The 26642-nt window shown below is 30.5% G+C and overlaps 1 long non-coding RNA gene across 1 annotated transcript; it reads left to right on the top strand.

Moving 5' to 3' along the window:
* Positions 1–62: 62 nt before the first annotated feature.
* Positions 63–21980, top strand: LOC117212036. Its single transcript, XR_004488390.1, has 3 exons — positions 63–407; positions 20693–20752; positions 21653–21980. It is a non-coding gene; the product is annotated as an uncharacterized LOC117212036 (long non-coding RNA).
* The last annotated feature ends 4662 nt before the right edge of the window (positions 21981–26642 follow it).

The following is a 26642-nucleotide window of genomic DNA, read 5'->3' as shown; positions in this document are numbered from 1 at the left end:
TTCTTACAATTCGAGTTTGAACTAGTCGTTAATTGATTGGAAGAAAATGATGCAGTATGAGTGGGCCAAATGCAAAATTTGTTTAGCGCGTTTTCAGTCAACGGAAAAATAACAATCCCATAATTCCATTCGCGTAGAATATCGATTCGCGATCCAATCCAGGCTATAGCTTCTGTCAGAAGGTGTCGCCATCTCAAGGAATATAGTTTTTTAAAGCATTCCGAAATTCTGGCGCTCTACCGGCCAGGCGGCAATCTGTGAGACTACGTTAGTGTTTGCTGTCGCGTAGTGCTTGCGCGCGTTCTAAACTCCGATTTCCCGCAACTGTCTTTTTTACCGGAAAATTAAGTGTCAGCATCAGTTATCAAGTGCAGAAGTCGCGATGATAGTTCACCAATAGATTAAAGGTGAGTGTCCCTCTGTTTAAGTGTGTCATTTATCGGATCGAGTATTGTCACATGTGCAATGCCACGACGGTAACACTTTAAGCATTTGGTAAGTCAGCATTTTTGATACCTTTTACGAGCGAAACAATCACTGAGCAAGATCGTTGCAAATATCAATAAGTATTCGTGGGTAACCGACGTATAAAAAAGAATGTACTTATTTTCAAATTTTAATACAGTTGTTTTTTTTTATACATATTGTAATAGCTCGATTTGATTAGTTTCGCACGTAAGTTTCTAGCAACTCTGCGAACAAGTGTCTACAATAGATCTGTAAATAGGACATGTAAATGCATCGATTAATTGATTATCAGCAGCGAGATAATGTGACTGGTGAAACGTAAACGAGATTTCGACGCATTTCGGGCTTGTTCGACTTGTATCTCGTCAGACGCGAAACATTCAAAAGCAAATAAAACCGCGGTGTTACATAAGACAAACATCGTACATTAACTACACCGATATGTTTTTAAACATCAATCATCGTCCGTAGCTGATACTTTGCGTCATTTTGGTTTGTGCGTACGCGGGTTTAACGCGATGCGACTATCCCCGCTACCGGACATCGCGACATCTCATTTTTCACGAACGTGCATTTTCTGCAGACAGTATTAGCGTCGACGTATATAACTTAAACATATGAAAATCGTTCTAGATTATTTTCTAAATAAAATACGTAAAGCTCATTATTAACGATTTACAAGTCAGTAAAAAAGTATTATTTTTTAAATATTAAAATTATAATAAAAATGAAGATAAATGGAAATAAATCTATTGTATAGTCGTTTATTGTATCAACTAGATCGATTTTAAGTTGTCGATTTATATCGATTTTCACATGTGTCATTGTAACTCGAATACTAGTTGATACAGTTGATCCAATCTAAACGATTAAAATTGTGATGGCAATCGCGAAGCATTGTGTATAGCGGCTTGAATGACGTATCATATGCAGATAAAACATTTTAAATAATTAATCGACAGATATACAATTAAGTGGTGAAAGTTACTTGAAGAGGACACAAGTCTGAGTGCGTTATTGTTTAAATTTGTGACTGAAATTTGTTTCCAATATAATTGAGAGACAAAATTTATTATAGCTCTTTCCGTTTCCTATCTATTTAATTTACATTCATTATCATTTATAGGTTAAACCTAAGACTATATAACATCAGGCGTAATTAACATAAAATCTATATAAACCATTCGACATACACGTAGAAATACAAACAAATTGTATTAATCATCTGACACATTAGATAAAAAAATGTACATTTATCGGTAATACGTTGGCATACAATAATAGCATCGATAATAGTACTAATGGTAAGATAACCTTCTAATGTAAACAATAATATATATTTATATATTCATATATTCATAAAAATATTAAATGTACGTGTGTACATACGTACATCAGTGTACGTTAAACCTTGTTATATCATTAAGCATATCTGTACGCTGTATACACTCTACAAAATATGTAGCGGTCGCGTATGTATTTGCCATATCCATGTTCCGGTCTTACATACACGTACGTTCATGTGTATACGTGTCATACGTAATAGAAGGATAAGCTAGGTTGACCGACCATGATGCAGAGTGCATGCGTAACAAATAGTTCACGCCGATCGCATGAAACACATACACGAGAGTAAAAACATATCATGCATGTGTTTTCGTGCACGCGTAGATGATAAGAGGCGACACGACGTTATATCATCGTCTACGAGGCGCATAGCGCATATTGCAGCACGATTGCTGCAGTTCTTTCACCCATTCGATTTTGTTGCACTATACACATATCCTATGATGAGTGCACTTGAACCTTATTTTACATGCAGGAATAAATAAAAAGAAATAGAATTAAGTTTTTCGTTCCAGTTCGTTTTAAAAAAAATTGAGTTTGGAATAAATGTTTATAAATTTAAAATAAATACTTTATCGGAAGTTAATTATTCACTCTACTAATCACAAGTCATGGAAATCTTATTGTTTATAATCTAGGATAAGTATAAATGGATATTGTAATTGCAAAATGAAATTAATACTTATTAATTGCATGTACAATATGTATTATATAATTTGAAAATTTTATTACAAAACTATTTTAAATGTACTGTGACTCATGAACGGTAGTGTACGTACAGATATGTACTATGTATACTTGCCAAATTTTGTTATTTGATTCTTTTGTGAACGATAGTTAAATGCAAGATATTTATTCTTGTTTTCAAGTTATTTTTGCATGTAGAATAATCTTTTACTTGGATATATTGTAACTTATCAATCTTCCGAGGCATATTATATATATTAATATTTTTATGCACGTATCAATAATCCTTTAAGTCATAATCTCTGATCAATTCTCTGATCCCAACGAGGGTTGATGGTGGTGAACCGATCATCGTATATCAATGGGTAGATGAACTTGAAATGAATAGTTGGATGCTGATTAGTCTTAAACTAAAGTTTTAATAATGGTGTATTGTGATGTAAATGGTACAAAGCGAAAGGAGGAGAACTTACATGAAAAAGCAAATCAAGAATATAGAATACAATTTTTTCATATGACGCTTCGTTTTCGAGAAAGTTGGGTTTGAAAAATTGTTAAGTATACTTAAACTTAGTTAATTACCAGCTATGAATTACCAGCAGAAGAGTTTGAAAATGTTTGGTAAGAACTCGTCTGGTACATACACATACTAAATTTTCAAATTTATTTTTTTGGGAAGAAAGTATCTTATGAAAAAACTTTATTCTACATTTTTGTCTTATTTTCAGGCGCAGGATCACCTTCTATCAATTATTTACTCTTGTTTAGTCCGGAATAAGCCAAGTTCAAGAATACTTGACAAATTTCCAAATTCGATTTTTTCGAACACGAAGCGTTATATGAAAAAATTTTGTTGTATATTTTTTACTTGCACTAGTTTGTTAATACTCCGCATATTGTTCAAGGTATACCAAATTTATTAGAATAACGTATACTTCACAATAGATATTACATAAATCAGAAACACAAGAAAATTTTCATGATTTAAGGAAAGTAGGTCATCATAACGCTATAAATATCTCAATTTCTTTAAATTGTAGAATATAGGTAAAGGGAGAGATAGAACCGAAAAAAATAATAAGAAAATCCGTTGATTTCATTTACATAATGTGAAAATGTTAAAAAATGAATTCCATGCAAAAGGACTAAAAAGAAATAGCAAAGGAAATGTTGTATTAACATAGAGTTGATTCTTAATAGAGTAATCAGACATTTAGTTTAGGTGCTAACAAATTTATTTATGATATATAGCATGTTATTTTATACATCAAAACGCAATTAGTTTAATAATAAATGTTATTGTACGTTATACATATTTAGATCTGTAGAATATAAGATTTCGTGGATCATGCAAATACATGAACAAAGATTCGTTTTATATGTTAATTCTTACATATTAAGAATAAGATGAAACATAGAATGTTAAAATTTTTCTAGTATAAGGTTACGTAGAAAATCTTCGATTTGTATTAAATTGTTTTATTCTATTATATCAGTCGTTATAAATCAAAGCAAACTAGAGCAAACTATTTATATCTTCCTTATAATATATTTATAAACTTGCATTTACTTTGATACTTTTTCGAAATTATCTTTCGTTTCTTAAGAGGCCTCACAGTGAAATTTATTTCAAATTTTTGAAATCAAAATTTGCTTGAGAAGAATCACACAATATTTCTGATTTAAATGTCGTTTTCATATTCTCTATTATTATGTCTTCTTCCAAAAACTTTACTTACAACTTAATAACATAAAAATATGACAATCATGTAAATAATAAAACTCTATTCATAAATTATGTGTGTTCAATAGTATTAGCATATGTATAAATGTTTTAAAATACACAATCTGTGATTTAACTCCTTTCCTCAAGACCACTTAAATGAGGAAGCTCTGTTTGCATTTAATTTAACAGCGAGATTTTTTTTTTTAGAAAAATTCTAATTCGATTTTTTCATTGTTTACTAATATATACCAATAACCCATTACGTGGATAATTAGCGTTATTTCTATTCTTCCGCGATTATAACACACGTTGACTAGTTACATAATTTAAATCTAAGGAACGAACATTTATTCCCGAGCGACTTTTCTCGTTAGCATGATTTTTCGACGGTAAGATTAATCTGTCGATCACTTTTAACACAGCAATAGGGAGGGCTCTTTCATTAATGACGAAGCCTGCAGGAGAGAAAGTAGGAACTAGCAGTAGTTTACTACCGTATGTGGTTTGCTTTTGTTGTACAGGCGTACTGAACAACTGACCTTCCTTTTCAAGAAACTAGTAGACACACCCGTGCACCTAAACATAATCATAAATATGTTTGTCATGCTTGTCATATACGTTAGCCACTTGTATTCTACGTTAGACCTTATCCGTACGTTTTTATTTGATAGGCAAATAAAGTCTCATTGTGTAAAAATTCATTTGTGTAATCGAAATAATTTTTACTCTTACGTATTATAAATGATTTCATAAAGTGATTACTATCATAATTCTTTGGATTCGATGCTTATTTAATTAAACTTTGTAAAAGAAATTTACTTTCTTAAAATTATTGTAAAAGTTGAAGAATTTTAATAAGTTTGAAAATTATCTATCTTTTTCTAATTTAATTGTTCTTTAAAACAGATATAGCATTTCTGAATCTGCAAGTTTTTGAATGAATGAATGAAAAATAAGTGAATCGTAGTGAACTTACCTTTAACACATCCGCTTATGTAAGGAAAATACCAATCTTTCCAAAGAAAAACTTAGAAGTGATTTCATAGTACTACGAAGCAATTGATATTTATGTGTATGAACCATCATTTTCAAACGTTTTCTTCTTGCTTCGTCATTTTCAAATTACGTTATACTAATGGATCGTGGAAAGATTCGAGCTAGTAGATCCATTTGTCTTTTTAATGCGACGCGATAATTTCCAATTTAAAGCATTAAAAACAAAAAAAAAATCACCTTGTTCGGTGCAAATTATGCGAATTGCGAGGAATAGTTTCTTCTTAGCGGAAACTGTTAGCCGCGATCGCTTGTTAATAAATATATATCGATATACCCGGTCACCAGTACTTCGTACACACTTTAAACATTACGTAACACATCTTGCGTGTTTTGCGGTGCGCATTACCTCATATCAAAGCAATTCTCGAGTACAGCACGGTCATTTTCCCACCGTAGATACCCTTCCCTCTTGGTTCAAATGTGCGTGAACTTGTTTCCGTTATAGAAAAGACACTTTACAGAAAAAACACTATTTCCTTCTTTCTTACTTTTTACGACACGTAGATACGATACGCAGAACACTGTCCATACTACTCAACGTGCAATTAATTCCATTTGCAATTGTAATTAATTTGTAACATTTACAAAACGAGACTCGATCACCCTCCAGTTATCTTTAGAAATACTTCGCTTTTTAAATTCCTTATTATTTCCTGTAAGGAGGCAATATTAAACAGATGAAAGAATTTTCTGTTCCTTTAAGTATTTATATTTATATTATCCAGATTCATATTAAACAATTAAAAATTCCTTTCGCGTTCGTAGATAATGTCGATAACGCTGCTCATAGATTCCCTTAAAAACACGTAAACAATGCAATTATTTAGTATTTAAGAAATCACTAAATACCATTTACTCAGGAGTCCTTTTCTCTCGTAAGATATTATTAATCGTTATAATATATCTCTTGTAAAATATAGCGTTATTATTTGTTTTGCAGTTCCATATCGAGATGAATGAATTTGTTATGAATTCGTTATGGACGTATTATTACATTTCCGTTTCATTATATAATGAATCATAGAGGGTCATAAAAATTCTTAATATTGAAGGGTTTAATTATTTTTCTAAAAAATATAAATGTTAATATCGTTACCATCCTTTGGCTATAAAATTCTTAGTATTTCCTACTATAACCGTTCTCGATTAACCGTTCAGAAAAGAAAGATTTGCTATGTTCGTATTATGTACCGCATTAAATTGAAATCCAGGAGACAATATATCCTTGGTAAGACAATGTTGCGGGCAAACATAGGGTTCTTTCCAATATTCGCCACGACTCACGAAACGATCTATAGATCCCAACTTGCTTGCAGTATTTACGTAACGCAATATAGGCCATGCACAAATCGGAGGGAGGGGGGAGTGAATCATCGATTACACTTGCTAGGCTGCAACATGGGCGATGGCTTCCTCGTTAAACCTTGAATAAGTAATCTGCCCCTGAGGTGATATTCTGCACAGAAAATCATTTAATACCCGAGCTTTCTTCAACGGTACGAAGATTTTCATTTTTCCAAATCGTGTGTAAAACTCGCAAATTAGCTAATGATTTTCAAATATTTTCATTTTTCTAAATTTCTTATCAAATTTCTAGCTGTGTTTACCTCGACAAAAGTTTTGTGTTAATTTAATGATAAATATAGTTAAAAAATAAAGTTGTGAATAATTTCTTAAATATTTCTTTAAAAAATCTAACAATATGTTAAAAATTATTATTCCTTAATTATTTATTCCTTGATTTTCGTGTTCGTAGAAAAATTTGTTTTCCATTATTGAGTGAATATCAAGTATACAAACGAACGTTGCATCATCGCTTGTTTTTTGCAATTATATGTCGGATTGGAAATTTGATCTTTTATCTCATAATATCACCTTATAGTTGCTCGTTGATTCTCAGCTTTATTGATCAATGATTAAATTGCAACTTCATATTAATGCTGTAATGCAGAGCAATTAAGATATCGTGTTTCTGAACAATTCAAGAAAATGAATCAACTGATAGAAATGAAACGCGTTAGTTCGTCATTAGTAAATTAATCTTTTTTACACTAACAATTAGAATTAATTATACTATATTTAAATATTTACGCTTTTACACATAATTTAATATTTTTATAAGTCCATTCAAATGGACAGTTTTTTTATTAAATATTACTTAGATTTGTATTATGAAAATATGAAAGAGGAGAAAAAAGGAATTATTGTAAATTTAAGTACATATAATTTATGCTATACTAAGAGATAGTTTTTTTAAGTTATTGAGGAATACAAGTATAAAATATAATTTATTATAAATATTGTGAATAAGGATAGGAGGAATAAGATTGAAATTGCATGAAAGCTCAATCTCGAACAAAATTAACGGTTACACACAAATTATTTGTAATATTTGTCGGCTAAAATTAACAACTACATCTCCATGGTTTTTATTAGTTTCTGCATTTACATCTTGTTGTTCGACGATATGAACGAGACCTCTCGACCTTTTTTACCCTGATGTGTTATATTAAGTGATACTTAACGCACTTATATTTTCTCATGTACATTCGGGAAATGTGACCTAATTCCTCATATGCGTTGATTTATATTTCCCGAACATTCAGATGAGTCGTTCGGAAATTTTATAAATCACTGTTACGTGCACATTTTGAAGGAACATGCATATCCCAACATATTCTAATAAAAGATTTCTAAGAATTGGTAACGTATAATTTATTTCGCTATTAATTTATGCTTAAAGGAATAATATATATTTGTTATATGCGACACGTAATATAAAGACATTTTGTTCAGAAATAATTTTCAATTTCTTAGTCAATAGTTGTAGTTTTTATAATAACTATAATACTATATACTATACTACTATAACTATAATACTATAATACTATAATAACAAGATTATAGGTTTCTGAGTGGAAGTTATATATTTTTTGCACACATATTTCATTTTTGGGAAAATAAAGCATAGAAGCGTAAAATCCGTAACAGAGATAAGTTGCAGTAATTTACTATATTACAATATATTTGCATATTATCAGGTAAAATTGCATATATTAACTGCACTGGAAAGACATAATTCTGAACATCATTTACAATATAATTTATAATGTTGTTATACATGTATTTTTTACATCTTTAGCGGCTTTATTGCCACATTAGATGCATGTATGTTGATGAAATTTAAATAGGAAGACACATCTTTCACACTAGCACCTTAATTATGTGTTGCTTAAGCTTGTATCATTACTATACAATCTGTGTTACTTAATCTTATCTCATTCCAAGAACTTAGATTTTGCAATTCCTCCTTCAGTTCGAATGCAAAGAAATAATATATTCTCTAATATTTCTCATCTACATTACTTTCAATCATGAGAATCAATAGTATACAATTATACTGTCAAACTTATCTTTTGCATAATTCAAAGAATGTACATATATTTTAATACATATCGAAACTAAACTCGAAGAAACATAAAACAGTATAACAGTCAACACTTTTATGAATTAATTCTTCGCAGAGGATTAATCTGAAAGAAAGGGGCAAGAATAATTCAATTAAGAGCAAGGCTGTTCTTATGACTAAATATCAATAAATATCCAAAAGAAGAAATTGTCTATTATTTGAATAGAAGAAGCACGAATCATACAAAAAATAAATAATTTAAATTTTGATATAGCACTTACTTTCCAAGAATGAAGCAAACATACATTAGGTGATCTAAAAGGATTTGCTTATTTAATTCTCAAACGAAGTAGTTTAACTTTAATGCAATTTTCGAATCTTTTCATTTCAATATCGTTTTCGTTATATTATGTTTTAAGAAAATCTTTAGCGTGAAAATCACATATCGATAAATATTTCCCTTTATTTTCCTGAAACTAAAGAAATTTTCTAATGATACAAAAATGGGATTTGGTTAAAAATAAGGAAAGCAATGTAGGAGGGTCAAATATGAAGCATAAAAGCGCTAAATGGTAAATTCTAAAAGCAACACCTTAAGAACCAGCTGCACACGTGCTGTCCATACACTAGCGTCGATCCGCCACAAGAATTCTCGAATGTTTTGACCCGGTGTGCATGTTTCGACAGCAGTATGACCCAGTCAAGATCGCCAACGGCGAATCCAGCTAAGCAGAAATTGCTACAGTACATAGATTCGAAAAGGTCAAAGCATTTGAAATGCAAATAGCATTTCTCCTGCAAGGAAATATAATACCGGTCGGTGATTGCAGAGACGCAAGTCCAGTTGGCTAGCGTAACATCATTTTATGTTTGATAATTATTTGCATCCCGCGGCTTAGAATATCAAGTTAAATTCCAAAACCATTGGCCGAGTCACGTCTCAACGCATGTTGCATTCACTACCGGCTTCACTTTCTCTACGATATGGCTCACCGTAGTCGATACGTAGGTATCTACGTTCGCTTTGAATTCTTACGATTTTGTACTGCTGACCGATATTCCTTCCATAATGTATCAAACGAATTCTTATTTGAACGATCTTCAAATACACGAAGATAATTGGATAATATTATATTTAGTTGTACGAAAAATTTATAACGTGTTCGATGGTTCATTTATTTTATCACATTCTGCATTTTATATATTCATTTGACATTGAAGAGAATTATTATGTAACTTTGGAAAATACTACGTGCTACTTTTAGTTGAACATCAAACGCACCAATTAGTCTGATTTTTAAACAAGAACAATCTTCTATTTTAAGGAAGAACAGAGAAAAATTGTTTGATATTTATCAGTTTGTTTCATTTGCTTCATTAATTTACATTAATTTAATTTATATCTTATGACGATATTTTGAATGATTTAATCAATTACTGACATTTATATTTGAATATAAATTTATCAGATAATTTTCATCTTCGTGTGATCGATCTTGACGTATGTAATGATTGGATAATATTTATGAAGTTAAATAAAAATGTATTCGATACGCATTCGCCTGAAAAATGCGTGACATTACTACAACAGAGTCTAGTGTGGGTCTGATATTCTTACATTTTTGCACTTCTCTCATAACGGAATCCTAAATAAAAACTACGAATTTAGAAAAAGGATGTCGAAGAATATAAATATTTTTCACAGAGGAAAATATCAATATTTTAATCTGTGAAGATAATTATCTTTTTTGTATTTTTGTTTGTTTATGTATCGAGTCTTATACCTATTACAATTTGTTCACGTATGTGTACCCTTGATACACTTTGTTTCTACCTTAGTTTATAGCTTTAAATTAAATCTTAATTCATTAATATATACAATATGATATAAAGTATGTAGATTTCTGTATGTACATTTTCTATACGCGTTCTTTGGTTCCTTTATACAGGGTGGTTGGTAACTGGTGGTACAAGCGGAAAGGGGGTGATTCTACGCGAAAAAAGAAGTCCAAAATATGGAATAAAAGTTTTTCTTTTGAGGCTTTGTTTTCGAGAAAATCGACTTTGAATTTTCGCTCGGTACGCGTGCACTTTATCGCACCTCGTTATAACGGATCTTACTGTAGATCGTTGTCTCGATGGAAAAATTAAAAAAAAAATTTTTATTCTATATTTTCGACTTCTTTTTTCCCATAGAATCACCCCCTTTCCGCTTGTACCACCAGTTACCAAGCACCCTGTATATCCAAGCAGGAAGCTCTCGGTTTTATGGTTTTCTTTATAAAGTTCGCCAGTTCGCATATTTGTTTCTCGGTTTTTATCATTATTATTTCTGTTCATTTCTTATTTCTGAATGTGATTTGGTCTGATTTCTGTATACATTCCTAAATGTTACATTTATTACATTGCCATTTTCTATTTCTTGTAATGAGTTCGTATTTCAGTATCCAAATTGCCGTAGTTTAACCGTAGCTGGGTGACTCAGTTTCTCTTTTTGTTTGATGTTTTATCGTCCATCGCCTCCAGCTTGTCCCAGAATTTTCTCGGAAATGGAAAAGTAGTACATATAGGTATGTTTAATATAGGATTGTGGTTTAGTGATTATAGTCTAGGAATATAATCTTATATAGGGATGTGAAAAAATTGCTATGCCAATGAGTTAACTTTATGTGGGAAAACAATAAGCACTGCAATGTAAATTACACATTTTGGAATATGATACTTTTAAAAGTTGTGATTATGTTTAAACCCAATACATAAGATTGTATCTTGACTATAGATTTTGAAGTACCAATTGATTTTCAAGTAAATAATATCACACTGCCATATCACACTGCGAGTCAATAATTGCCAAATGTTAATCCAACATAATTCGTGAATATTTTAACGAACAACATAATATTTTGCATTTACGTATTGTAAGATAATTTTCAAAACAATAAGAAAATACTAAATTACACTTTCCATTTTTTACAGAAGGACAGTTGCAAAATTCACTACGTTCAATTAATTCCATGTTATCGTTTTATCGATTAAATATTTTTAAGTATTTTTTTCAATATGACATAAGCATAGTTTTTAATTATAAAAATATTACTTGCCGGGATGCTAAAAAGTTGTTTGTCCTAATAGCTGTATACTGTGTCTTATGATCATAAAACAACCTAACAACTTCCAGTTTTTATGTTAGTCACTGAAATAAAAGAACGGTAGAAAACTAGTTTATTTTCGTTGCATAACTATAGAACTTTCGTAACAGTGTGAATTCATTGATCATTAACACCATAAAATAAAATTGTAACAATAATTTCGATAAGTTTAATTATTCCACTTTACATGCTTCTAATCAAATTTTGTCCTGTTGTATCGTGTAGATTGCATCTGTATGAGAATTGAAATTTTTAGGATAGTTTTGTGGTTATAACACAGTGTATATTTGGTTTCTACAAAACTTACTTAATTACATCTGTGGACGCAACAGGATCTTTTCGTTCTTAGTTGTTTTATATCAAAATATCTCCTTTTAGTCATGAAGCGATATTAAAATAAAATGAACAAAAATGTATTTATTGTGCTTTCTTTGTGACCTTCATATAAAGATCAATTTTCGTCAATTTTCTGATTTTTATATCCCTCGATAGCTAAAAACAAGTATTTTAATATAAAATAGTTGAAAAAGAATATAAGCTGATAGATTAGAATACGTATGGCTCTTGGAAATAGGTGATAAATTCAATGTTAAGTAACAAATAAAAGTTTCTTACAATGTCTTGCAATAAATAATAACAAATTAATTTAATTATTAGATTAATATAGCACGATTAATATTAATGTGCGTAACTAATCTTATCACTATTTTTTGAATGTTCAGAGTGTGACAAAGATACGTACGTATTTAATCCCAAAATCAAATAGAAACATCATTTTGTCGTGTACTTGGTTGGAATTTTCAAATTGCTGTTCTTTATGAAAGACTTCTTACGTTTCTTCCCTGTGATTTCCTACTGAAAGAAATATTCTCGCTTACTTGTACGTACTATACGTACATATACAGGGTGGTAACTGGCGGTACAAGCGGAAAGGGGGTGATTCTACGAGAAAAAAGAAGTCGAAAATATAGAATAAAAATTTTTCGTTTGAGGCTTTGTTTTCGAGAAAATCGACTTTGAATTTTCGCTCGGTACGCGTGCACTTTATCACGTCTTGTTATAACGGATCTCACTGTAGATTTTTAAAAAAATAAAAAAAATAAAGAAAAAAAATTTTTATTCTATATTTTGGACTTCTTTTTTCGCGTAGAATCACCCCCTTTCCGCTTGTACCGCCAGTTACCAACCAGCCTGTATATTACAAAATGTATAGATTGATTTGCAATTTCTTGTCGCAAGATATCGTAAACTTGTGCAACAGCGTCGAAAAAGCGAGTCATACAATGACAAGAAGGAAGAAACGATCGTAAAAACAATGCATTCCGTTGGAATGGTGATCGATCGTGCGTTCTCGCGGAAGTCGATTCTTGTGTCGCGTGTGTAAAACGGTTCGAAAGATAAACGAAGTCCAATTGCCGTGAAGGAAGCTTCGCAAATATTTAAAACGGCCTTGCATGTGCCAATTCCTGCAAGTTTTACGTCATAGGTCAAGCACATAGGGGACACTGAAAGCGAGTCGCACTATCGGTGCACCGTGCTTCGAGTTCATTACGTAATGGCGCATTGATAAGGAAATAAGTTAGTCGCCTTGACATTGCCGGATCGTAAATACGATACAGTTGTTCTTACTGAAGATTCTTGCATCGTTGTTTCAATAAGAGTGAGCGCGACCTGTAGAGTCTAACACGAGTAACAACAACGCTGTGAATCCTTCGAACATTCCTGCATGACCGTCGCGAGTCCATTTTCTGACAAAATGTAAATTCTCGTCAACCGGTTATCACTGATATTCCTAGACTAATTGTTTCACTAATTGAAATGCGTAGTTTACGTAATTATTAATCGAATCTATAATGATTATGATAATTATTAGAGACAAACCTCTTTCCGTGAATGAGAAAATCGGAGAATCCGTACTTAAAAACCAGAGAAACTCATTGGAAACTCATTGGATATATTTAAGTTAATCAAAGAATTTATTATGTAATCGCGTTAACGTGAACCACAAGCCGGTGCAGTGATCATGTACAGAAGTTACGATGATTTTATAATAGCCAAATAGATTGACCGTATTATATCATAGAAATACGCATGACTTGTACACGTAACAGCTTGATCGGTTCTGTTGATTACGTTGCATTACATTGTATGCATATGCCTATGTGTTTGCACGTGTATGCAAGACCTTATTAGGTTCTACCTAGATATTACGTTGAGGAATTTGTTCCTTCATTGAAAATGTCGAAATTCTTGTTGCAGCATCACGTGAAACTTGTTTCCGATATCGTGCAATTTATGTTTGAAATATGACCAGATCAGAATACGTGTAAATCATAATAATTATTAATATGCTAAACAGAAAAAAGACTTTAGGATTATTCATTTAAAAAGTATTATTATTTTGTAAGATATTTAATATTTTGAAAACTTTATTATCTAAAATATTTATATTATATGTCAAATATTTTGATAATTTTATTATCTATTATTTATAATTATTACTTAAACCTGCATCTTTAAAACCACACACGTATGCTAGGAAAATTAAACATCGTTAGTAATTTTCTTATCTATCATTTATAATTATTACTTAGAGTTCTTGTTATAAATTATACTATTTATATTGTTAAGTTATGCCAGAATTGAATATTTCTATAAATTAACTGCAGAGTGTTTATTAAGAAAATTCTTAGAACTACAACAACTTTTGTGCTATCTTCGTTTATGAGTAATAATTATATCGATAATGCCTAATACTCTTTCGACAGTGACCTAACAATGTAAAGATCCGCACACTATAACTGCTGGCTTGTGAATACTACAATAGGTTCGGAAACTCGAGGATACAGATGTTCAAAAGCGGACGAAGTGGTGCATTATATGAAAAGATTCTAACGACCCTTCATTGGCACCTGACACTCTTGTATGTTTGTACAAATATAATTCTACCATAAATATAATAAATTGAGTATTTAGGTTGAGTCAATTCAATCTTCTACAATTACGATATTGCATAGTAATGCAACGACTTTCTGACAGTTTATTTTTAATACGTGTATTAATTAGACGACTCAAATTATCTTCCTTATATTTACTTATTTGCATTAACAAATCATATTAATGTTTATTTTTTCAATAAGAACGAATGATCATATACTATAATAATATGTTTTCAAGAATATTAATTCTAAGTTAATATATGAAGGTTGGAAGAGAGAAAAGATCATGAGTCAATTTTCCTATTTTTACAAGGAAATATACTAAATTTTAAAGTTGTTTCCCTGTAAAAATAGGAAATTTGACTTATGATCCTCTTCTGATTGTCAGTATCAAAATTGTCTTTTTATTTGATTTTGAAGATAAATATTGAAATGAAGGAATTTTGAAGAAATATTGAAAATATTAAACTACAGTGGTGTTAATATTAATACCGCAAGATTTCGTGAATTTATCAGCTATTCGTAAAAGTTTCACACTTTTTTACCTAACAAGCTTTTTTCGTTTTCTCATAGTCCGTAATCTGTTTTCTAATCATAAATTAACAAAAAAAAAATCAATAAAAAATTATTTATCAGTACATTGCGACAAAGAAGAATCCGAGGAAGGAAGAAAAAGAAAAAGGTGATATAAAAAGAGTAAATATTTATGTCGTATAGCTACATTTAATGACTGACAATCTTTGTAATTGCTTTTTTTAATACAACTTTTTCAAATAAAACACACTTCTTTTTCTAACAAATGACAGTAACTTAAGATCCCTGACAAAAAGTTTCATAATGGATAATAAGAATTTCTATCGAAAAAAATTTGTCAAAGATTAATAATATAGCAAATATATACGTTAATATATTTAATGTGCAATCACATTTTTTAATAAAACTTTTCTTGTAAAAAGAGTTATTTTGAGCTAACGGTGAACTTAATAAACTCGTACAAAGCAAACTTTTTTCTATGAAATTATGTTGGTCCATCCGACAGAAATTCTACGATATACATGTTGTATCGCTTAATTTGGGACGCACGTATGAGGCAGAAAATGTTTGATAAAGAGGCGCGCGCAAGAAATAACTTGCGCAAAATATTTCCGCCGGAAGCCTGTTTTGCTTTCCCATCCTCCTTCCCGGTCTCGATGTTCTATATCACCATTGTTTAGTGAACGAAAGGGCCGTTTTTATGACTCGCCAATGCGACGATAGGGGATGTCGTCGACAAGACATAATCTGTCAAGCGCAGGCTTGATGACGTTTATATAATCACGTGGTTAAACGTACTGTTGTCAGTACTCTTATGTAACTGGAATTCAGCAGCATTCTCCGGAAAAGCACGAAAATGTGTGCTATGAACATGCAGTATTATTTTGTTATTTGCGCGTGTTTGTTTCTGCGCTATACACGTGTGTATATAAATATATTGCATTAAACCTTTTATATCCAGAAATCGAAACCTTGAATTCCAAAAGAGAGCGAATCCACCGATCCAACATTTCCAGAAAGTCACTTTCTTTTTCATTTACTTTCTTCAATTCATTATCAACCTTCTTAAGTTTTCTTACCAACATTGTTTATGCATATATTTTCACTATGTTTATATTTTTAAGTTACATAATCACCTTCTATGTAAAAAGGTTTGCAAAATCGTAAAAAAGATTCTATATTGTTTTGGAAATCATTAGGTAATTTATTTTGCATTATACCTAACGAAAAGAGTTTATTAAATTTAATCACTATCCCAAATTTTACTTTCGGTGCTATTCTTGGCAGCTTTCTCAATGTGTTCAGTATTAAAGTTTCGAATTATGGATAATGATTTAGATCCACCGATGATAAATACTTTATCTCGTGACATTTTGCAATTTCCAGTGCATATTGGTACACTATTGTTAACTTGTATTACGGATCGAACACTGATATTGGATCTTCCTTTAAGTTGAAACGAGTGCATGATTAAAAACTACCTAAAGGAGAAGTGAAATTTTTACGTTATTTTAATATAGTAAGCTAAGCAATCTGAAAATAGATAGAAGGTAAAGTTACTTGAATCACCGAACTTTCAACGTTTTAAAATTCCACCTTGAGCTTTGTACAAAATAACATGACTTGTTGTAGATTATTAAACACCATTAATCATTAATATAATAACAAGAGTAAGGAAATATCGTGTACTTTAGGTCTAGCAAGAGAAAATATCAATAACAGAAAGATGATTCGAATAACTCTATGGTAGCCAGGGAACATTACAATAACAACTAATAAAATAAGGAACAAAATAACTGGCAGAAATAAGATGATACACACGCTACTAAATTATGATAATTAAAACTGGGGATATTAACATTAGTTAAATAAGCTTCTTTTCTTTTAATGAATGAAAGTTATATTTTCATAGAAAACTGCGACCATCGAGTTATCAATGTATACGATTAATAACAAGTTAAATAGTCTGTTTTCAAGTAGATCGCACTATTATTATCGCTATTATCTATTATCTATTATCGCTCAACTGCTAGATGAGTTACTTTACCTTGACTTAGAGAACCTACTTAACAAGTAGATTTGTATTGTTTTTAGAACATGTAGCTTTAAATGTAATATTGTTGCAAATTTTTATGTAATCCCTTAGTCAAAGAGTAACAATAAATACATACAACTACGTGAGCGTAAAAGACATTCCTATTTACTATTTCACAACTCGTTCACTGTACTGTAATAAGAAATGTGGATTTTTTACGCTACGTGTTATCTTCATTTAAGATCAAGTTTAATTAGGTTATGTTACAGAAAACATATATAATATCGTCAAAAGTACGGTAATCGATAGTTTCTTTTACGCATGAACGAACAGATTTGAAGTTCTTTACAGCCTCAAATAATAATTTCAATGTAATATGCAGACACGCTAGTAATGTTAAATAATCTGTTGTATGTTATTTATGATGACTTGCGAAAGTATTTGAACACTTGCTGTCAAAATCTTCTATGTACATATATATTATGTGTATTATATAAAAGATTTGAAAATTCGGCTAACACTGCAATGAAATAGAACTATTATGGTTATACTGACAAAATTTGAAAACAATCTGATAATGTATTTAGAAGTTACAAGATATTTATTGCAAACACTAATATATATTTAATGAAATCAGAATGCAGCAGAATTAGAATAGCCATCTTAAAGATATAAATGGTTCCACTGCGTAATATACGTATACGTACACTAAATATCTTTTAATTTCTACGTATATTTCCATATTTCTTCCAAACTTTATCAACGTAATCATAATAGCTTTTTCTTTTTCTTATCATTCTAATTAAAATTTACGTTTCGTTTGCAAAAAACATTTCGCAAATTGGTTTGACGTATTGTAAATAACAGCATATGCATATAGGTAATTTTCCATTGGTTCGTACCTTCAAATATCTCGTTTACGAGCAGATATAAGTAACTGTTGGATAAGTGAAACTATTTAACGATTAATGATAGTTGAATCATTCGAATTGTTTTTACGTAGTCTTTTCAAGATAGATGTACTATATAAACCGAGTGCTAGATTATTTGGGTGGCTTTCTATTCGTTATTTATATAAGGTGTTAAAAAAAATTTTGTTATTTCTATACACAGAGGTAGGATTACAATAGTTATTATTTTATTGAATGGATAAATCTATCACACCGTTCTGAGCCAAAAAAACCTTTATTGCAAGCGTTTACAGAAACTAGGGATGAAAACAAAAAAGCATCTTAAGCCTATCGATTAAATCTATCGATTGTAACTAGGATCATCCTCTAGTTACTATTTCTTATAACTAACGCATCTGCATATAGATGGCGAGCACGAACTCACGTAGTCATTTTCAACAAAGAAGAATCTAAGAATTTAAAAATTCGTACTATTCACCAAGAAGAACAAACAAAAGTCGAATCAACATTCAATCCTTTGGACGTAAAATCGATTACCATTCACGAACTTTCGATTTTGTTATGAATGAGTTTCTTCGTCGAACGTAAACAAAGAGATGGACTCAGAAGTACGTTAGCTTAAGGTTATTAGCACAAAATTGTTACTAATATGGATAGAGATTACTTCATACATGCAAACTAAGTAAAAACGTTCTTTCTTATAGTAAATGTTCGACGTATTTTCCTTCTATTGCAACGCAAAACTCATATCTACGTATCATAGGTCGTTTGTGTTGACAACTTTGAGTTCTTCTCTTAAACATATCTTTTTGTTTACGTTCAACGAAGAAACCCGTACAAGGAACACGCTTTACGACATTGAATGGTCGTAGATGATTTAAGGTAGGTTAATTGAACATCTTTTGCCCCTCTTAATCAATACAATAAGCCTTTAAAGTCTAGGATTCTTTTCTTAACACCTTGTATTTATTGGCGAGGCGTGTGATGGTTGCCAACGGATTCGAGTAATCATAGTAGTTTGTCTCATTACAATGTTAATGAAATTTCATTTCATTTATAAAATACATTTATAAAAAATATTTACAAGTCCCAGAATACTTTTGTAAGCTACATTGTTCGTGCACGATTTGATCGTATTCCTCTTACAATATTTATGGCAGTTGAAGAAGTTAGTAATTTATTTCCTTATTGATTGGTCACCTCACGGGTGTTCCTTAATTTGACGTCCTGCGCGTTTAAAGATGAGAATCGTTCGTCGTGTTTCGTTTACGTCTGAGCAAACAATTCGGAGCTTAATTAATAAGTTATCGAGCCAATTAAAAAAACGTACAATTGCCCGAAGGAAGGTGATCCTCTAATTTGACTTACGATTCTTTTGCCAACGTTATGGATGTCGGCGCTTCGTAAATATTAATTATATTTTCTTTATTAGTAATTGTCAATTCAAACTATGCATATAAAATATTTTTTATTAATCTACTAACGATTAAATAGTAAAACAACGCTTTGTAATTTATCGAAAGATATTAAACGAAGTAATAAATCAGAGACACTGAAAAAGGACTTCAACAATCTAAAAAATGAAGTTTATCATAGTGTTAAACAGTTTTCCAGAATTTAGAAAATTATAGTATATATGCGAAGGAAGGAATAATGGTGAAAAAAACATTTAACAAGTTCTTGGAATTTTCTCTTTAATAAAGATAATGTTAGAAAACAAAATGTAAATTTATTGGCAAAAAATTGCAATTAAAACTTTGCATTAATACGATATTGATCCTTCATAAATCAGTAAAAAATGAAAATGAAAGTCTTATTATTTTTTTATATAGCACATGAATAATTATTGCGACGCCAATTAGACAACAATTTTATTTGCGACAGATATATCTATTAAATAATTTCATTTAAGATTTGCATTTTGTTTGTATCGTATATTTTCTTTAACGATAGCGTAGTCTTTCGAAGTACCACGAGTCTACTCAAATCAGATTATTTATAAGCTGAAAAACATACGTAATATGAGCCATTCTCATGGAACGATATGTCGTTCCTTGCAATTTAATTGCTGTCTAACACATATTTCGTGTTCCAACGCCACATCGTCTATACTGGACGTAATATTAGGCTTCTTTTGCGAAATTTATTTAACGTTCACGTTTCTGGGACGAGTCTCAAATTTTCTACACATCGACAAATTCGATAGAGGGTTTGAAATAATTCTTACAAGTTTCTGTTATAATCAAACGTATACGCATCCTTTTTTTCGCATGTAATAAATCGATTAACAATTATTTAACAAGGAAAATAACAATGAAATACGATTATGTCTTGATAATGTTCTTTGAAAAAGTTATTATTAAAAAATTTATTTATGTACGTTCTTAAAATATTTTGTAAATCGTGGCATAACCAAACATTTTATTTGCAGATAATTGGGCCATGCAGCCAAATGAAGGGCCAAGTGGAACTGCTCGAAGTAGATTTGAGGGTATGCTTATTTTTCTCCATAATTTTAAGATAATATATAGATATATTGAGTTTTAATATTTATTTTAACAAATTACTAATTTCGTCAATTAAAAGAAATAGGGAACTATATATCATATATATATACATATATATATAAAGAGAGTGTGAGAGAGAGAGAGAGAGGCAGAGAAAGAGAGAGGCAGAGAAAGAGAGAGGCAGAGAGAGAGAGGGAGAGAGAGAGAGAGAGAGAGAGGGAGAGAGAAAGAGAGAACTATCACATTTTCAGAAATAAGTCTGGTACATATATCAACATTTTACTATTTACGATATTTACTATTATTATTAATTCTCCGATTGATCTCTTAATTGCCCGATTTTCCATCTTTTATTACTTATATAGTTTTCAAAATATTCTTAATAGATTGACTTATCATAACGTCGTAAATGTTAATTTATTACATTCCGTTTTATTACTTATTTGATTTTTGAAACACTTCCGAATAGATTAATTTAGAATATTAATCATAACTTATTACACGCTTTTTAAAATAAATATGAACTAATTCACATTTAGGCTTAAATTTTGTCATATTATATTACTCACATCCGATTGTTTATATATTTGTATAGAATTGATTTTAAACAAAAATACGTCGACATAATTGTATGCATTATATGCACATATTAATGTAATAGTAAATCACGTGACTTTCTGTTACATAATATAAATGCACAATCATATATTATTAATTACAGGAAAGAATTTGTAAATAATGAAAAACAAATTATTAGAATTAAAATTAAGAGAATATTAAAGGGATAGATGTGTCAAGAGTTTCGAATTATAGTAGGTAGTTACAGCTCAGTACTTGTTCGTTATATGAGCATAATCAAGGGACGAAAGAATATGTTTTCACAGGATACAGCTTTTTCCGAAAAAATATTGAGTTACACAAGATTGACCAGTGTTATCTTACCAATCAACGGAAAGAACTGATTTTCGGAATCTCTGGTCACTCAGGAATCGGAGAAAATAATTGATACCTTGATGTGCTGCTAGTAACTAAAGAATACTGAGTGAATGAATCTAATAGATTCTATCCGAGTAGACATCATTAATTTCACTATGTAAAATAACTTGATAGATGAAACTTGACTCCCATAATCTTTAACAGTAAGTTAATTATAGAAAATGGAAATAATCGTAAATCAATATATAGAAAATTCAGATTAATTTAGGTATCGTAAAGCTTTGAAGAAATAATTTTAAATGTCTGCGTATTTATTATAACATTATTATATCTGTAGGATAAAAAAGAATAGCAAATTAATTACTATGAGAACACGATCAGATACAATAAGATACAATATAGAACAAAATATAGTCACATGCCTGAAAATTAAATAATCGAGCTTGCAATGAGTAGCTATGCCTATGGCTTACAACAGTACCATTTAAGGTTTCAGAATTAAAAATATGCAATAAATATATGATATATAAAATATATAATAAATACATGTATGTATACAGCGAGTCACAGTACCTATTCATATCTCTAATTTGAACAACTGATATGTTTTTACGATACAAATTTGAAATTTCTAATCAATGAAAGTCAGTTAACGAGCATTCTCATTGCTAAGAATTTTGTATTTTGTATTATAAAAAGATATGAATCGTTCAGGATCAATGATTTGGTGGTACCAATACTTTTCAGAATGACTTACTGTGCATGTATACATATGCGAAAGTCATAATCTTCAATATCAATCATCAGTTATTTACATATTGCATACGAATATATCACACAGCATTTTAAAACTCTAGAGCATAATCGAATTAAGATTCTTATCAAATTTCACAAATTACAAATTACTGTCGTTAGTAAAAATTTTTGCGTGACACGTTGACAAGTTTTATAATATAAAATGAAATTTTGCGCGCCAGTTTTATAAATCATAAATTATCCCCTTATTTTATTCGACGAAACGTGATAAAATTGTAAGAAAGAGATATTAATGATAGGCAAACTATGATGCAAGACGGTCCAGAAAGAGAATCTTTCTATCGTTATGAAATAAAATCTCTGTGGTGTAAACCATCTTAAAAATTTGAAAACGCGACAAATTCTTCAACGAGAGATCGCACTTGCTGCAATTTTTCCCTGTAAACTATAAACTAACCAGCGCGGCGCCCGATCCGCGTTTGTCACATTTGAGGATTATTGCCGAGCGAAATATTTCAGTTCGAAAATTTACGGCCGCCGGTAAGCCGATGAGGCCCGTTAACAAAGGTTAAAGATCGTTGTTTGAAATACATTGTTTCTCGGCGAATAATTGGATAAGCATGATGCACGAGGGAGAAAGAGAGAGAGAGATAGGGAGAGCGAGAGGAAGAGAGAAACAGAAAAGGCAACAGCGTGCGAAATCAGCGTAAATTAATCGAGGATGATCTCCGGTTACTGAAAAATCACGCTAATGAGTATGTAGGGCCGATTTAGAGAAGGGGTCGAGGAAGGTCTCTGTGGTCACTTCAAACGTCGATGTCGATCATAAATTGGGGGCTGATACGATGGGGACGATGACAATTACCGTTGCGTTACAAACAGATCGGTACATACGGACCGACGTTCGAGCTTAATTCGTGTAATTAGCACTAATTAATACAATATACTCAACTCTCACAAGATCTTAGCATTGATCAGGGATCAAGGGATCAAGAGATCATTTTGTAGATGCTACACATCAGTCTTCGCTGATTAAAATACAATGGGTCATGAAAGTTTTCGAATACTTACTATAGAGGATTTTTATAAATATTTTCTATGCCTTCTACGAAACTTTGGGAAATGTCATTAGTACTGCAATGAGATACGATTTTATTGTAATTATATTAACAAAATTTGAAACCAAGCTAAAAGTTCATATATGTACTAAACGTTACAATAAAAGATATTCATACGCGATACTACCGTTTGACTCTCTATTCGTTAACTTATATTTATTATTTGTTATAACCTTTTTTCAGGAGTTCATGATGTATCATACTCATATTTATACTGCGTACGACTGGCGCACGAAAATGTTTGGACACATAACATAGCAAATTTTTATAAATACCACATGTACATTATACACGAAACTTTCTAAAATTTCTTCTAAAAGTTGAGGTTACGATTATCATAATTATATTCACGAAACCTGAAATGAATCTAAAAATGTATGTAAAAATTGTATTTAGGATAAACATATGTCGAAGCATGAATAACCATTGTAAGCACGTACTAAATGTTAAATATGATCTCACTGAATGTTGAGGTTTATTAATACTATATAATAAATAATTGACTGTTTAAATACTTTTGTGATCTCTACGAAATATGTACTTGTACTATCTACGTACGTTTCCAGATTTGTTTCAAACTTTACCAATATAGTCTCATTTCAGTGCTAATGTTTCAAGATGTTTCGTATAACACAATAATATATTCATAAAAGATATCTACAAGTGTCTGAATACACTCGTGAGTCGTTGTATTTAAATACTGAAATTCTAATATAAATTGCGTATTTTATATTTATTCGATATGCGTTAAAACGTTCTTTCATAATGTTATTTGGTCGTGTAGTATCGTTAACTATTAGTATGCGAAATAATCAATTTTAAGCTGAAATATTGAAGAAAACTATTTTTATTTCTGTATGATGCCATATGATTTAAAAGTTGTATAACTACCGATCTATATGTTTTTAACATTATTTTGTATCTTCTTACTACTCTATTTTGTTTTATCATCGTACTATGTACTGTTTTGTCAACGATTTTCCTATCAATGCGAATAACTATGATATAACTGACTCTCTCAGAACAGAATTCTTTTACTCTGTGAGAAAAATTATTCTTTTATTAATTATTAATCAGAGGAACATATTCCTTCTGATGTTTCTATAAAAATGACATCATGCAGTAAAATTGAATATATTTATGAATATATTTATCGTTTAATTAATTATTGATTTACTCAAGTGTTGTTATGTTACAAATAAATAATATCAAGCGTAACCAGGCGAATGGTAATTTTTGGTCATATACACATTGTGGAAATTTTCAAGTCAACGAAGAAAAATCTAATTCCTCTGAAGATTAATTCCTAACGTTGTGTTAATATAATTTATTTTAATTAATTATGACTACAAACTCAGGAATATAACAAAGAGTGATTTTATAGTATACATATTTGCTGTGACCCGATTGAATATCGACAATACCACGATTCTTACAAAATAATAAGAGAAACTTTTTTCATAAAACATCCACGCTCCCTCCCGTAGTATCTTTCGAGTTGTTCCTGTTTACGAAGAGCCTGTACAAGAAGTCCGCAAACGTCATTCGGCATCTTCTTCATTGTGTAAGGACTGCTACGATGAGTTGCATGTAGCTGCATTTTTAAATCGAGCAAATAGTATTTTGTGCACGCACACATATGTATACACAGAGGAAGAATGAAATTTTTCATTGATAATGTGAACATAACCGAAAACACAGGAATGAAAAATATTAGATATCTTTTTGGATACGTGTCGATATTTATTATGACTTCGCTGTTGCGTTACTTTTCCGTGAAATTCATGCGTATTTATTGACTCGATTGATATGCTCGATGAATAATGGTTTCTTTTACTCTCATATTGAATCCTGTACACACACGCAGTGTGGGTATACTGGTATTAGCGTCTGGCCTGAACAATTCACATTTTGTTGGCTTCCTGTGATAGATATTGGGAAGAAATTCCTTAAAATGCACATTTTAAAGGTGATAATACCAGACAAACTGTCATACAAAAGTCATAACAAACGATGTAAGTAGTACACGTGTTACAAATATCGAATCAGTTAGTTATCTCGACGAGAAAATTTTAAAAAATTATTCAAATACATGCGATATATTTTTTTCTAATGTTTTCATCGAAACATCTTTGCGATCTTCATAAAATTATGAACTATATTATTTGGTTAATTCATAATGTTAACATTCAAAGATTAATATGATATATAAATTTATATAATAGATTTAATACGAATATTCTGTTTATTTCCTGATTCAATTTGAGTTTTACTTTCAATTAGCTGGCTGTAATGTAGATACAATATTGTATCTTCACCATTTTATATTTTATATAGCAATATATTGTTTCAAAACGTGAAAATGTATGTTGGTAGGAAGTAAAATTATGACTCGATTAGCCATGAAACTAAAAGGATGATACTTTTAAAAACTGATGTATATAACTAAATTCTCAAAATCTTAGATTACTATGATTTTCAACCATATTCTTCTCAGTGTCCCATATTACAATGTTTTTGAATTTCTTCTTTAATATAATAGAGGCTCACATTGTTATTTTTACATAACACGTTTTTAAGTATATTTCATTTTAAGTGTAATCTCAACATTTAGTTTTGGAAACTAGGAAATCAACAAAACATTTTCTTAAATATCTCTTTAAATTAATCTTCATTCGCCGTAATATTTATCCTTTTCCTTCTTATATTTTGTTCATTTGCTTATTAAATATATTTTACAAAATTTTCTAACTATTGTAAATTTCCTCTCTTTGATTCAATTAATTATAGCATTTTTACACTCATTTGATTTCAATACTGGATTACCCGGCGCTTCTCTCGAATAGAAGTAACCCTCGCGTTACCTTATTGGAAATTTTCCAATGACCCCTTATACCTTTAAGGGGAAGAAATTCGCAGGGTTGGCACCCTGATTCTTCGCACATTCGATTTTATTCGAATTTCGGGACAACAGAATCGTGGGTATATCATTTTCTCTAACTACTTTCTTTTTCCTTCACTCGTATTACATCCTGACTAAAAATATTCTGTAAAATTGATCGAA

The sequence above is a fragment of the Bombus bifarius genome, unplaced genomic scaffold (assembly GCF_011952205.1).
Source record: "Bombus bifarius isolate JDL3187 unplaced genomic scaffold, Bbif_JDL3187 scf7180000008266, whole genome shotgun sequence".
Lineage (NCBI taxonomy): Eukaryota > Metazoa > Arthropoda > Insecta > Hymenoptera > Apidae > Bombus > Bombus bifarius.
The sequence above is the reverse complement of the archived record's forward strand: the minus strand, read 5'-3'. Positions and strand labels throughout refer to the sequence as shown.